Raw genomic sequence first — 16,392 nt, 5'->3', positions numbered from 1 at the left:
CCAGTCAGTACAAGCCAATTGTAACTGAATGTGAAAGGCATGGTAGGTGGAAATATACTTTTTCAAATGAAATAAGATTTGTTATGCATATTCATTTCTAACGTAGCATTTGTGTCTGAATTGGACGGCGGTGTTGTCAGCAGGTAAGACAAAGAACCTCCATTTATTGGCCATGATGCAGATGTCGTTTACTGGCCATACAGTGCTGTCACAGAGCAAATAGCTTCATAGGGAGCCTCTAGAAGGACAAGCGTTATTAAGATCCCCTACACATCAGAAGAGGCTGCTCCTGCATGCCTGTACACAGACACGTCTGGCTGGTTGGCTGCATTTACGTGCCATCTCATTAGGGATCTACTTATCCACACAACCTGTTATGTAGAGCAGCAGTATGTTCCTTAGCTTAATGGCATGTTCAAGAGCTGAATGACAATGTGAAAGCACTTCAGATCACTAATAATTATGGCTCCACTCAATACCACAAACTGTCATAATCCTACTCCTGAGCCCACTCCAATGTAATGGAATGAAACCAAATGTAATTTCATGAAAAACGGCCTGGTTTGGAATGTATTTGAAAACGGTTCTACTCCAAAGTTCAAAAAATCCTGTAGAACTCACTTCTCTCCTCACATCATTATACAAACCACTCACATGTTATTCCTCTTGACATTCACAGGAACATGTGCTAAAAGTCTGGAATATACATACACTACATGGCAAAAATGCATAGGTCAATATATACTATGTTTCAGAAGGTTCAGCTTTCAGTTGGAGATTCCAACATGCCTCTATCTATGCTGGGGAGCTGTGGCCGCAGGAGGAACAATATTGGATATCACTTTTATTGTGTTTATACCTGGCGGTATTATATTGGGCTGAATTTCAGTGATAGCTTGTTTTTCATGGTGGGAGATGTAATAAACTATTGTTGATATCATGGTGTTATGACCTCAATTCTTGCTGAAATGTGAAATAGTACAGTTATAAAGAAGAATTTGTCAGCAGTTTTCTGAGTATCTCTAAAATGTATTTATTTATACCCCCCCAAACATTTTCTGGTTATGTTCCACAAGGCACATTGTTGTAGAAAAAAAAAAGATTTGTCAAAACCACAGCAATAATTGAGCAAACAGATTTTTCACCGTGTAAAATTATGTGCCAGGTGAGAATCAAGATGTAAGTGAAATCATCCAGTGCTTCTCTACATACAATTTACCACCAGGCTATCTGACAAATAGAACAAACGTTATTTGGGGGGAACTAAAAATCAGCCTAAAGTATTTAATGTCACGAGACCTAGAAATCCTGTGATGGCTCACATCTGTGTACGGCGTTGCTTCATGAAGGACCAGCCACTGACCAGAGAAGAAAGGTTACCAACACCATCTCTGATCCATAGGGCTCTACCATAGTCAGGAATGTTATCTGACTACTCCATTACCTAATTACCACTTAATGATGAAGCCAGCATGTAAAACTGCCAGTGGCCTTTCTCACAAGCCAGAATTTGTTGTTTACTTTCTGCAATTGCCCATCCATGGTAACAAGTATGGCTCCTGTATGCAAAAAACCAAACGGGCCATAATTAGCCTAAAGGTAAGTTTCATTTCATTCACTTGAGCCAATCAGTCCTGATGAGCCAATTTATCTCTGAGCATTTCATGTCAACTACAGCATTAAAAGGCACACAGGAACTACATTAAAGACGGATGATAAAACAAGGTATGCTGATTAAATAATTATCAGATGGGTAAGATTAATTTTTCCACACTGCTCCTTGCTGATGAATGATGAGTCACTGTGATTTCATCTCTATGTCTTGGCATATCTATTAGGACACGTACGCCTTAGGCATGTGAATCTTTCAGGAATAAGTAATTTCCTGCATACAGTTGTTTTTGTTCTGCCCATTTATTTAATTTCAACCATGACCATGAACCATATAATGTAAAGGTATGTAGATATTTGTAAATAGTAATGTATTGTACACAGCTTAAGATAACAGTATGACTGAAGATCCTTGGTTAGGAAATAGGTGGAGTGTACATCACAGATTTGTCTAACCCTATCTCTAAAATATGCCATTTTATAATTTCATTTAATGTAATTATCATAACAAAAGAAGATAATAGAAAACATGGTAAATGTAGATTACATCCAAATCCTAAAGTCCTGAATTAAATTGTTTAATATTAATGTGGTTGTCATGGAGCTCATAACTATTCCATCCCACTACAGTTCTGATTGTTCAGTCTCAATTATCTTCCATTTTAGGTTGACAAGTATTTCACAAGACACCACACGTCCTTATACAAGACATCACGTGTGTTGATACAAGACATCACACATCCCTTTGAGCCCTGTTACTGATGACTAAATGTGTTACACACATTTGATGTTACACACACATATACATACACTTCATATATATATATATATATATATATATATATATATATATATATATATATATATATATATATATATATTAGGGGTGGGACGCGATTATTTAAGTTTGAATGATGAATGAATCAATGAACATAATCATAAACTTCAACATCTTGTTTATTTTTCCACCAGTCTACTACGAAGACCAATATATGTGTAGTGTGCAGAAAACAGTTCAGAACATTGGAAATTCTGACCAAAAATGTTGTTTAATTTAGGGAGTTTTGCTCAGGATATTGGAAGAATTGAAGTAAATCAGAAGATGTTTTTTAATACCATTTTAGATGGTAGACTTTCTTTAATTTCCCAGGCCTCTGCCATAGGCATCTTCATAGTGCCTAGAAGTGGTCTTCTGCATGCTCAAAGCAAATGACTGGATCTTCATCATCTATAGATTCATCATCTATAATATGAGCTGTCACACCAAGATCATTCTTGTTGCTAACAGAGGTCCAGTGATCCCCAGTCAGAGCCACATTTGTGGCACTCTTCACAATAACCTGTTTTAATTCTTTCCTCATCATACAGCTGCTGGATTTTCTTCGACATTGTCTTTCTGGGGTGAGTTTCCCAAAACGTTCTTAGTGCCAAGTACTTCGTCACCTCGTTCTTACGTACGAGGTTAAGAAGTACTTGGCGCTAAGAACGTTTTGGGAAACTCACCCCTGGACGGTAGTTCGTAACTTGCATCAGTTGACGCAATTCGCAGCGCTTCTTGTAAGCATTTATCTTCGACCACAGAGAGCGGACAACACAAATAATGTGACGCATCATGTATAAACGCGTGCGGAGTCGCGCGCTACGGCCATTCGCGAAAGTTTAATCCAGTCTTAATGGTCCAATGAAGGTCATTTAAAAACCAGGACGTTTCCTCACAGGATGTGAATAACGGACGTTTGGTCACCCTATCGTACTAGGAATACATTTAGCAGCTAAGTTATCATTACTGACCTGCGCGTTAAGCTGGGCGTACACTGTGCGATTTTTGGCCCATTTTCAGCCGATTTTTCACTCGTTTCGGCTCAATCGCGTGTCGTGCATCGTATAGTTTACACAGGTAAACAAGGAACGATTCACACCTCACGACCAACTCCCGATCAGAAATCGCAGCGTCGCAAGAACATCAAACATGTTTGAAATTCAAATCGCTCCTCGTGAGAGTATCGCACTGTTGAAGCAGCTCCACGAGCCGACTCTCCCTGCGATTTAGTCGTACAGTTTGAGCTGGAGCTGAGTACACGATTTAAAATATCGCACAGTGTACGCCCAGCTTTAGCCGCAACATGTTTTGCGTTGAGGTGGTAACGAAGGGTGGAAGTGCTCCTGTGATAAGCGAACTCCTTCCTACATAAAGTGTAAATAACACTATTTTTGTTTGTACTTCCATCTGAAAGTTTCTTATATTTAAATTTCCCATCCACCAGCGTAGCCTCTTCAGTCATCCCCATCATGATCATCTTATTGTGTGTCCATAATCTGTATGCCCGGAACTCGCGCACTGAGAAACATTCCACGGTGCAAAAGTGTCTCGTCCGTTAAATGCGTTAAAATGCGTTAATTTTTTTAGTGCGTTAATTTTCCTGTAATTAATTAATCGAAATTAACGCGTTAAAGTCCCACCACTAATATATATATATATATATATATATATATATACAGTATATAAGAAGTAAAGTAGTTAGACTTTATGCTTAACCTAGTTAGCTTAATACATTTATGGCATTTGGCAGACGCACTTATCCAGAGCGACTTACGTTTTTTATCTCATTTTTATACAAGTGAGCAATTGAGGGTTAAGGGCCTTGCTCAGGGGCACCTCAGTCATGGCCTCAGGTCTGGGAATTGAACCCACGACCCTCCGGTCACAAGACCAGTTCCCTAACCACCAGGCCATTACTGCCCGGCACCATAACAGGCTGCAGATGTACGTAGACCAACACCGTAACCAGCATTCTGGGAACACCAACACAAACTACCAATATATTTTCAGCGCAAGTTACTCAGCTGGTTACACAAATATTCCACGGTCAGGTGTCATCTGTATTTTAAGCAAATGGAAGTGTTTGGGAAAGACAGCAACTCAGCCACGAAGTGGTAGGCTATGTAAACTGACGGAGCGGGATTGGTAGATGCTGAAGCGCATAGTGCAAAGGGGTCAATCACTACGGACATCCAAACTTCAGCTGAAGAACCGTGCGAAGAGAGCTTCATGGAATGGGTTTCCATGCTCGAGCAGCTGCATCCAAGCCATACATCACCAAGTGCAATGCAAAGTGTCAGATACAGTGATGTAAAGTACGCCGCCACTGGACTCTAGAGCAGTGGAGGCGTGTTCTCTGGAGTGACGAATCACGCTTCTTCATCTGGCTAAACCTTGTGGACAGCCTTCCCAGAAGCATTGAAGCTGTTCTAGCTGCAAAGGGTGGACCAACGTCATATTGAACCCTATGGATTAGGAATGGGATGTTAATTAAGCTCATATGTGAGTGAATACTTTTGGCAATATAGTGTACACATCACTTCAGAATTTACTTCTTACTGAAACCCCAATATTGAAAGCATTGTCACTGAAAGCATGACAAACTTAGACTTAGACTTGTGGATGCCATCATAAAAAGCTCTTCTCAGAAACACTGCATCCCGTTGTCTTAGATGTTTAGTTCAATAGGCCTAGTCCCTTACTATGTACCCATACAAAGAATATTGATTTCATCAGGCCATTTTATATACAGCATTACACTTGGACATTATTCACTCTCCTGTGGGCAAGAGAGTGTAATTACTCAAGCAGCCACATTGAGTCTTGGCTTTGTAATGTTTCACTCCATAATCACTGAGGACCAGTTTACACGCACTCGGGGAGAAAACTGTAATATCAAGCCAATTTTGAGATGATTTACCTGCAAGGGAAGTAAACAATTTAGCAGGAGCTTTTATCGAGTGCACAGAAGTGCATATACTGCAGGAAGATATACGTGGAGTTAACTCCATTAAAAGAATGACCAGCTAAGGATATTTTCTTCATTCCTTCCCCCTCTCTATTATTGCTTTTATAACCCTATCCCAGAATATCTTTGTGCCTGTTATTACTTATGATAATTCAGCTAGAAGACATTTGGAGCAACTGGGCTTTATTAAAGCATAGACTGAGCATGCTATCTCTGATACATGCACACCCCCAGTCATGCCCTCCAGCCCTCTGACCCCCACGAACACTCCACACCCTCCTGCCCCCACACCCCCATGCTCACCCCACACACCAAGCCCCCACACCCCCTATCAAATACACACAGCGACTTTCTTTCTTAGATCACAATGTCGTCTCACGTTAAGATAATTTCTGCTTTTGCCAGTTTGCTTTTGACCCATTGATTAGTTACATTGGCTTGTATTTGATCTTTGAGAGATATACAATCATGTGGCTTTTGAATAAGAAACGTCAGACTACATATGTGTTTATGAGCTTTGAGAAGTCACACGTCCCTAGGACTATTTACATTCAAGTTTCTAAACTGAATATTATATACTTAATAAATGTCTGAACATGTTGGAAATGTGTGAACAATCTATAATTTACTTTACATTATAATGTCAGTATAGCCAATAGATTTTAATGATACTTATGTCACAAGGTATGTGTGCAGGCTAACTAGCAGTTATGTAGCTAAACCATTATGTAGAAACACAATTTTTAATGTTGCCTGCATGTTTGATATATATTTACACTTATATTTTGATGTACTGTAGCATAGAATGCTTGAGAATAAAATTATACAAATATGCATAAGGATCACATGAATATTCAGCAGTCAGTGTCCATCGAGATAATGCATCTAACTGAGAGAGCTCTGGAATAAAGCTTTGCTACTAAATGTCCTTAGTGTGTTTTCCATCTAAGCCATGACATTCTATTGTGATCAGAAAGGTCATCATCTGTAATCACAATTTTAAACTCAACATTTTGCAAAATGGTATCACTCAACATGCATGTTAAGAAAATAATTCCAACAGAGACATATAGTAGTAGTAAGTAACTCCCTGTAGTATGTTGGCAATATGGTTAGAGAGATTTGTGTCCTATATTACTGTCTGGGTGGTTGCTGTAAATTTTCTTCAGTTCCAATTAATTATGTTACCACTATCTTCAACTTTAAAGGGAACATTTCCTCCACTTTCATCTTCTTGTTTCTGAAGGAAAAGTAGCTATCTATCCATCTGACTTATGATCTATTGATCTGTCATTCTCCCTTTCACTGAGTTGCTTAGATACTGCACAAACTTTCAAGTAGCTGACAATCTCCAAAAAAGTGCTGAAACTGAGGAATGCAAAAACAATGGAAAAGTAAGCTTCTTTTCCAGACTGACGCGTAGAAAGAATGTCCGTTTCCAGCACAAAAATCCAATTATATTTTACAACAGAGCTTTGACAGGCCTGTGCATGGAGGAGAGACAATTTAGCGTATTAGACAAGGCCTAGGGCAGCCAAGCCATTATACAGACAAATGAACCTAACTTCCAATGTGCTGTTGTGTGAAGTACAGGCAGAGACATGGCGGACAATAATAATCGTGTTCAACACCGTCCTTGCATTATCCACCATGAAGGTTGGTAAAGATGAGTCCTCATGCTACAATATGGAGTTAGAGCATCTTAGTGCAGTGGCCCAGTTAGGGCTAGAGACACTAGAAAATTTATCTGTGAGAATTTGTACAGCCAAAGGGCACAGGAGATAAATGACTAAAATGGGAAATGCCATAATGATGATCAGAGAGGTCTTGAGTTTGAGAACAACGGTAGTGTCAGGCCATGTTGAATAAAATGTTTATATGGAGGTCAGGTGGAAGAATCCATTGCCAAGTCATAAACTCCCTTGGGGGACTTAGATTTTGCATAAGCAAATAGCCATTTTATATTGTTGAACATAGTAAATTAATTGGTCTGCATTAAGCACAAAGTAGTTAATATAAGAGTTAGCTGAATTTAAATCTATAAAGCAACAAACTTCAGTAGTTGGAACAAAGGGCTTATTGAAGGTTCTTCCGTGTACTGTAAATAAAGTATACTATGGATTAAAGTTCTAAAAAAACACATTATATTTAGGTTGAATAAAGTTATTATTCGAAGTCCATAGGTTATGAATATCAATGTTTTATCATCTATTTGTTGCAGATGATAAGTGTATGTATTGTGGGAATATAGTAAAAAGTACAAACAAATAGTCATGGTCATCTACAGTTCCTGTGTACAGTTCCAGTCCCGTCGTCTGCGTCTACTCGTCTGCGGATCTCCATGGGTGTGGGTGCGTCTTGTGCTAAACCGTATCACCTGAGGCACGTGGGGTTCATGTGGATTGTCTACTTATTGTGCGTTCGCGTAGTGTCCTGTGCTCGTCGTTGTTACTGTCTGTTTGAGTCGTACATGTTTGCGTGTCCTTACATGTTTTACGTGCGCCATCTGCGCTATATGTGTCTAAATAAACGTAATGTCCGTCAAACGCCAAGGATTTTCTGTCTCCTCCTTTGCTGCACTCCAGACATCACACCTAACAAACAAGATAATTAATAATTTAAGAAAATTATGTCATAGAATGGTTTAATTAGCTTGCAAGTCTCCTAATGAACATTGATCCCTTCATATAATGTGGAATTGTGAAAGTTTAGACCAATGATACTGACTTTAATTACCAAATAAAAATCTATATGCACAATTACCATAAGGCTGTCTTCTGGTATTTATTATGATGTGTGGTTTGGAAAAATTATTTAAAAATACAGATATTTTAAGGTCTATGTGTTAACCATTTTTTTTCATTTGTTGGCCTATGCATTCATTTTAAAACTGTTGTCAAGTGTACAGTACTGCAGTTTGAAAGTGTTGTGGAAGTGGTGCTTCCAATATTTTGTGGAAACTATTTTATGGAAGCTATTTCTTGTAACTGTGCAGTCAAACATGTTTATTTTATGTAATGCGGTAAAGTTAAACATCATCAATTCTGTATTGAGAAACACTCTGGGCTTTTGTGCAGAAACTTGAGCTTGTATAACTGTAGCAAGATAACACATTACTGAAATCTGCAAAACATCATGTTTTAAAGAGACAGACACAATATAGCCACACAGCAGCCATATTTATTATTGACATGATTCATTTGCCTATTCGTCCAGGGTTATCTCCTCCAATCTACCCACTTTATGTGTATATTTCCCAGTATTAAGCTTACCTATTGTGCACTTCACTTAAGTATACAGTTGGCATTTTTACTGCCATGTTGCACTGTATCCAGATTAAAGAACTCCTTCTTCCCCACTCCTTCTTCCCCACCGCAATCAGAGTTCTGAATCAGAAATGACTCTTCACACTTCAGACTGTCCAGACATGGGTACAGAAGTGTGATGGGTAATCCCAATGATAAAGAACTCTTTCCTCAGGAATAACCTGCACCTTACTACTCCACATTTACACCCCACTGTCACTTTACTGTAGCACATATCTACAATCGCACTATTGCACTTTACAACACTACCCTTATCACTGTGACTTATACATTGTACATTTTTTTGTGTAATTTATTCTCTGGTGTAAATTTAAGATCCTTTACCGTAGTAGCTTCCCAGCTGGCACACGACCGACCTTCAACGTTGAAATGTGGTTGAAATATAGTTGAAATACTGTCTGTTGTTGTTTCAACGTTGAAACAACGTTGAATCAACGTTTAATGTTAAATGGTTGCGCAAACGTTGAACTATTAACGGTGAATCAACGTAATATCTTCAACCTGCCTTTGTATTACCATTTCAAGTTCAAAAAACACATACAATAAAAAAGTACAAAGAACTTTGGCATTGGGTGAGGGTTTTGAAAGAGGTATTAATTATTATTATTAGTAGTAGTAGTAGTAGTAGTAATAATAATAATAATAATAATAATAATATAATTTTTTTTTATTAATTCGTCCAAAAACGTCGTCAAAAACAGGCAGGTATTAACCAGGAAGACAACATCAGGCAATTAAACAGTTTTAAATGTTTTGAGGCAGAAACAAAACTTTGCAACAGGTTTAAAGAGAATTTGCAGAGTAGTCGTGGCCTGGTGGTTAGGGAACTGGTCTTGAGACCGAAGGGTCGTGGGTTCGAGTCCCAGACTTGAGGCCATGACTGAGGTTGTGTGGTGGTACTCCGAGTAAAATGAAAGAATAAAAAAAAATAAAATTGTTCTTTTTTCATTATGGCATACAGTTGTTTTTATCCTCTCTCCCATGCAATTTTGAGCATCATGAACGTGAATTTTATGGTTTATTCAAGGTTGAATGTATGACGTTGAAACGACGTTGGCATATCAACGTTGATTCACCTTTCAAAATTGACACAAAATCCGACGTTGATTCAATGTTGAAATGCCTGCTGGGTTATGGTAATTATTATATTATTATTTTATTTAGTGTATATTTCCTGTGGCATTCTTACCGAGGAGCAAAGTAAGATTTTCATTGTATCAAGGAAACCTGTTTCCTCTGTGCATATGACAATAAACACTTTGAAACTTGAATATTTAGCTTCTGATCATTTTGTTTTTACAGGTTTGTGCTTGTTGATTAACCTTATTTAATTGTTGTTAGTGATATTTACTGTATTTGAATGAGTTGTTACAATAGGCTTATTACTTAATAATTTTAAGTATTGCACAAAGAAATAACTGCCACGGTTTAATGAGTTGTTGGAAATAAGCTAATTATTTCATGATTTGGAAGTTTTGCACAACTAATTAAATTTAGGCAACAAATTATTTATTTAAATTGAATTTACAGTTGTTTCTGCTTTTATAGTGCATTTAAATTTAGACAGGCATAAAAAGAATTGTGTGACATCCAGAGCGTGGGGAAGGACGAGACAGAAAATTCTTTTGCTGAACGGACGTTACGTTTATTACATACAAGACAAGCGCAGATAGCGCACGTAGAACACATTTACATCGAACATGGAAGACTCAAACAACGACGAGCACAAGACACTGCGCGAACGCACATTAAATAGACAAACCACATAAACCTCATGTGATGAGACGAGCCACAGGTGAGACGGATTATCACAGGACGTAACCGCAACCACGGAGATCCATAGACGCAGAAGAGTAGACGCAGACAACGTAAACACACGCCCAAAACGGAGGGGTCGGGGACCGTAACGTGACAGACTCCCCCACCAAGGGCACTCCCTGTACCGGGTGCTAACAGGACCAAGTGCCCCGAACCCACGTTGATGGGCGGATCCGAAGCGCTCAGCACTGCGTCTGGGAGATGACCGCCCTCAGTGGAGAGTCCGCCACGAACAGCTTAGAACACCCTCCCTGGGAAGACCGGAGAAAACACGTTAGACACACAAAACGGGACATTCACGAACACACAAACAGGAACATTCACACACAGAGGCACGAGAGGGAAAAGGGGATTTGGCAGACACATGGGAATACTCACAAACACAGGCACAGACAAACATGTAAACGGCGCCAGGCTTTGCGCCAGGAGGAGAGCGACCAGCGAGGAGAACCCGGGAGCTGCGGGAGCTGCAGGCGCTGCGGTGGGCGGTCCTCTCCCCGCCCCGCTGGCGGACATGCCAGGTGCAGCGAGGCTGGCGGACGCGCTTGGTGCAGCGCGACTGGTCTCTCCAGTAGCTCCTGAGGGGCGCACCGCAGGATGGCTCTGCCCGCGCTCTCTCTCTTTTCGGTGGACCATACCGGGGACATTCCCCTTCTAGCACTCCCTCTCTGGACTTGACAGTGGGAGTGTCCTCGATCTCGATCTCCCTCTCACTGCCAAGGCTCCAGCTCATGGGCTCTACCAGGCTCTCACCCCGGGAGTAGTCCATAGCGATTGCCTCGGAGTATCCATGGGAAACGCCCACCTCAGGACTGTTCCTCCCCTTCACAGTCCCGGCGGAGTGCTCCGAGGGGGGCGGACTCTCCTCCTCCGTTGTGTATAGTTCACTGTCCGTGCTCTCTGAGCCACCCGAGCGCACAGACGAAGGATAGTCCTCCTCCTCTTTTTCCTCTTCACCCTTATCATGGTACTCGGTGGGGGCAGAGCGCACAGACGGAGGATAGTCCTCCTCCTCTTCTTCCTCCTGACCATATTCTACGGTGGAGGCAGAGCACACAGAGGTTGGGTAGTCCACCTCCTCTTCTTCCTCTTCTCCCTCGCCGTAATCCACGGTGGGAGTGGAGCATACAGAGGGCGGATGGTCTTCCTCTTCTTCCTCCTCGCTTGGGGAGTCCTCTCCCTCAAACTCACTCTCAGGGGTCTTCTCCGTCGAGCAGAGTTCGAAGGAGCCTGCCCGCAGTGGCGAGAGCTCCCTGGTGGGAGAGGGGTGTCGCTCCCTCCAAATCCGCACCGCGGACTCGTGGTAGTAGTTAGCCATCTCCGCGGTGGAGGTCTCCTGAACCTGACGCAGCATGAGCGCACATGCAGGATCCCGCTGCATCATCTTGGGAGTCACTGTGGCTTTGCGGTGCTGGGCAGGGGAAGAGGCATGGTGGTGCCTGCTGGGTCTCTTCCCCTTTTGGCCCGGGTGACATAGCCTGGCATCTTGTCTCTTGGTCGGCTCATCGTTCTGTGACGTCTGGAGCGTGGCAAAGGACGAGACAGAAAATCCTTTTGCTGAACGGACGTTACGTTTATTACATACAACCCAAGCACAGATAGCGCACGTAGAACACATTTAGTAGACGAGTAGACGCAGACAACGTAAACACACGCCCAAAAGGGAGGGGTCGGGGACTGTAACGTGACAAACTGACCATATTAATATACATTGTCAGTCATAAAAAAAACATAAAATACAATAAAATAGTCAAATTTCCTGGCTGAATATGTTGATCTGTTAGCTGTTGGTTTGTTGTGAGTGGTTCATGTTTTAAGGGTACACAATTATTATTATTTTTTTATGAAGATTGTATTACATTTGTATCACATTCATTCCTAAAGTGAATAATAAGCTGTTATTTAATGACAAGAGTTAAATGTTTAGGTGCACCTGTAATAGAAAAGCCATAATAAATGCAATATCCTCTGGAAGAATATATGGATTTATATATTTATGTTCCTTTGAGCTATATTTAGCACATACAGTCTATTGCTAGCAATGTTTTTGTAACAAGCAACACATTATACTCAATAGAGCATATTATTATTTTTAATTAATAAAAATATATTTTTTATTTTTTCAAATCTAATATTTATTGTTGTTGCTGTTTTGTTTTTGTTATTACTACAATAAGAATTATTGTATTTTTATCATCATTGTTTGCGATAAGCAACTTGTTAAGCAACATTGTAATAGAGTAAAGCAACTTTTCCCATAATTCCAGGTTTCTATTCACTCAGGACATTCTGAGGAGGACAGCACAATCTTTGGAAGTGTAACTGCATTGGGAAACACCAGGAAGTATTTCACTTACTATTCTGTGCTCTTGTTTGTGTTGCAACCAGGGCACTGGTAGTACTGCACACATTTAAAAAATGACAGATCCCATTTTGGTCCATTTATAATCCTCTGAAGAAGAAAAAAAAACCTGATGCACATTTTTTTATGTAACAGTGAGGACTACACTGACAAGTGCCATCAACTACGACATCATATCCAGGGTCAGTTGTTGCAGTCAAAATACTCTTCAGTCAAACAGACTGAGACAAGTGCAAAGGAATATAAATACATAAAAATTTATTTTAAAAAACGTAATTTACATTTTGAAAGGCCAGACATTGTAGGGATTAGTACTTATGTTTATTTCTCTTTGTTTTTTGCCGCTTTATTTTTCATTACATGAATGCAGTTTGTTTATTTAATTACATTAGACCTACTTTCCCTACTAACATACTATATACTTAAAACATTCATGTCATGTAAACAGCAGTAAGCAGTAAACATCACTAGACTATTAATATTTTGGGTTTATTCTTGGTTTATGCTTGGAACTGCAAGCATTTTTTCTCTGTAAGCAGTCGTTTTATACTGCTTTAAAAATGAGGCTGTTATACAATTTACTTCCATAAGCATCTAAATGTTTCTCCTCATAATTCACTGGATCCCGAATTTTTGCAAAAGTTCAAACAAATACACCCCAATCCTGAGAGACCTATGTAAACACTTGAATTACAGCATGAACCGATCATTTTTCACAGCTGGGACTTTCAACCTCCAAGTTCTAATTATTCCAAAATGGGCTAGTAGGTGTGCTAATTTACAATAGCATTGAAGAAAAATCTTTACCCTAAAGGTACCTCAGATGTTTTATTTTTGTTTGTTTATTTATTTATTTATTTACAGCTTAATGCTGGGTATTCACTGAATTTTGATCGAAGCAGGGATTGTCATAACTAATGTATTTTAATAATGAGCAGGTTTTAGAGTCAGGCGGAGGTTGATTGTGGTGGCTAGAGCAGGGTGATTGTCAGCCTGGGGCAAATAGCCCTAATGAGGATGCATTACACCCCAAGAGGGGTTCACACACCTTCATTAAAACATCTTTATCAGTGTTCTAGAGACCTCTTGACTAAACCAAAAAAAGAATCAGGCAATTATTTTATTACTGCATGCATTGCAGAATGCACGATATAATTTTTTTTTGTATAGAACAAGTATAATGAGAGTTTACAGATAGACTTCAAATGAAGTAGAATAACTTGTCTTTAGAGGATCATACCATCACTATAAACATCATTATTTAACCTTGAGAAGCATTTGTTTGCTAAAAGTACTGACTCTTGAGAATAAAGTTATATTGATGAAAGCTTGGATTTGTGTATAAGTTGTGTGCATATGTTTTTCTCCAACAGGCCAGATACATTTGCATATCAAATTATGATCCCAGAAGGAATCCCTTTGTGAGGCTTATGGATTCCTTTGTTTTGAAATAATTATGTAAATTGTGAACAATAATGAAATTGTGACGGGTAGGGTGAGCGAAAATAAATGGAAGCGATCACGCCAAGTCTCAGGGAAATAGGATGGTTTAAAGTCCGCAAACCAAAACCCGTGAACTGATCCGAATTAGGGATATAATAACCAGCGGTCAACTGGTACAAAGACAAGACATATATAGACGAACAAACGACCCTCAGGTGAGACAGATCGCGGGCTCCGCCCACCTGAGGGACGACCACAACACCACACCCACAGGACAAGCTGCTGCTGTAGATGGGGGCGACCAGTAGGGGGCCGCCGTACCGTGACAGAAATATAGCAAAGGTGAATATGAACTTCACTTTACTGGCCATTAGATTTAGCAGTATATTCGTTTATTGTAGTGGATCTAAATCAAAACATGTCCTTCTATTTTAGAATGAGCCCAAATAACCATACTGTGTTCATGGTTGTTTTTCATTTTTCTATGTTTCTTTTTTTTTAACACAAGACTGAGCAAGAACAAGCATGAATTTCCCTTTACAGGGGAAAGACTGGTGTTGAGGAGTGCTGACAGTAGGGGGTAACTCATCAATCATTCCAAAGCTACTGAATTTCTCGGCTCCATCATCTTTCACTGTTTCTCCTACAAAGAGGATGGATTATCTATAACACTAGAATCAAATTTTATGGTTGTACTAAATAAAAGGAGATTTTCCAAATGTACTATCAAACTATTTTGCACTACACATTTTAATCACATTTTGAGAAATAAGACATTTGTGTACATACGGTATGTGTGTCCCACATGTACTTGGGTATGGAACACAGAAGGTTAAAAGGTCAGATTCACTTCTGATGAAAGTAACATTTTTATTCTTGTCATTAGTGTTGGCAAGCTGAATAATTCTGCTACAGTGTGCTGTTGGATGTAATACTACAGTAAAAAAAGTATAAAATTGGAGTTTTATCAGCTTTCTAGGAGCTAAAATGTGAGAGCTGGATTGTTAATGCAAACACTTTTTACTTTGCATCCCATTTAATTCTTACAGTGGACTGGACTGTTGTGTTCATGTTGTGACGATGCGTACAGGGCGACGGACAAGGCACAGAGTCCAACGGTTCGCACAAACGTCACTTTATTTAACATACAAACAGCGCAGACAGCGTACGTATAACACTTAAACATTAAGTGCAGACTGACTCAAACAAAGACGAGCACGGGACACTGCGCGAACGCACATTAAATTTACAGACCACATAATCCCCGAGTGATGACGAGACAAGCCACAGGTGAGACTGATGAACAAGCTCGGACACAACCACACCCACGAAGATACACAGACGCAGACGACTAGATGTAGACGACAAACACATGCCCAAAGGAGAGGGGTCAGGGGCTGTACCGTGACATGTGCACATTGATTCCAGTGTTTTGTATGGTTGATTGGAATAAAAACAACAGTAAATCAGAAAACACAAAAGCAAAACAGTAGCATGAAATATCAGTGGTCATAGAATGCATGAAAACCAGTTGCCATAAAAATCCATTATTTCACTAAAAAAGTTTCAGTAGTTCTGATATAGCCAGGTGTATTTCCTAAAGATAGAAATAGCAAGCTATATGACTTTCTGTGATGTCACTTTATATGGGTAGGTGTTGTAGGATGAGAATGTACATTGCTTTATTTATAAACAATGTATATGCACATCTAAGCTTTAGAACAGTTTGTATGCCATTTCCACTCTTAACCTTATTGGAATGTACTAGTCTGCAACAAATGGCAATTTGATTAAGGGGTAGTTTGTGAAATAAAATGTTCAATATCAGTTGTAAAATCATAAAGGTAAACGCAGGATTTTTAAAAATCTTGTTGGCCATCACAGTGGACAGTGGGTCTTAATGTATATAATTCAAGCATGCTTTTTAGTGCTGCTGTTAAAACTTTTCTTTTGCAATTGCAGTGTATACAGACAAATAATCTGTTAAATACAGTGTAAAATAAGATAAAAATATTTATTCTACAGACTACACAGCACTTGAAGT

Source organism: Brachyhypopomus gauderio, chromosome 8 (genome assembly GCF_052324685.1).
Source record: "Brachyhypopomus gauderio isolate BG-103 chromosome 8, BGAUD_0.2, whole genome shotgun sequence".
NCBI lineage: Eukaryota > Metazoa > Chordata > Actinopteri > Gymnotiformes > Hypopomidae > Brachyhypopomus > Brachyhypopomus gauderio.
The sequence above is the reverse complement of the archived record's forward strand: the minus strand, read 5'-3'. Positions refer to the sequence as shown.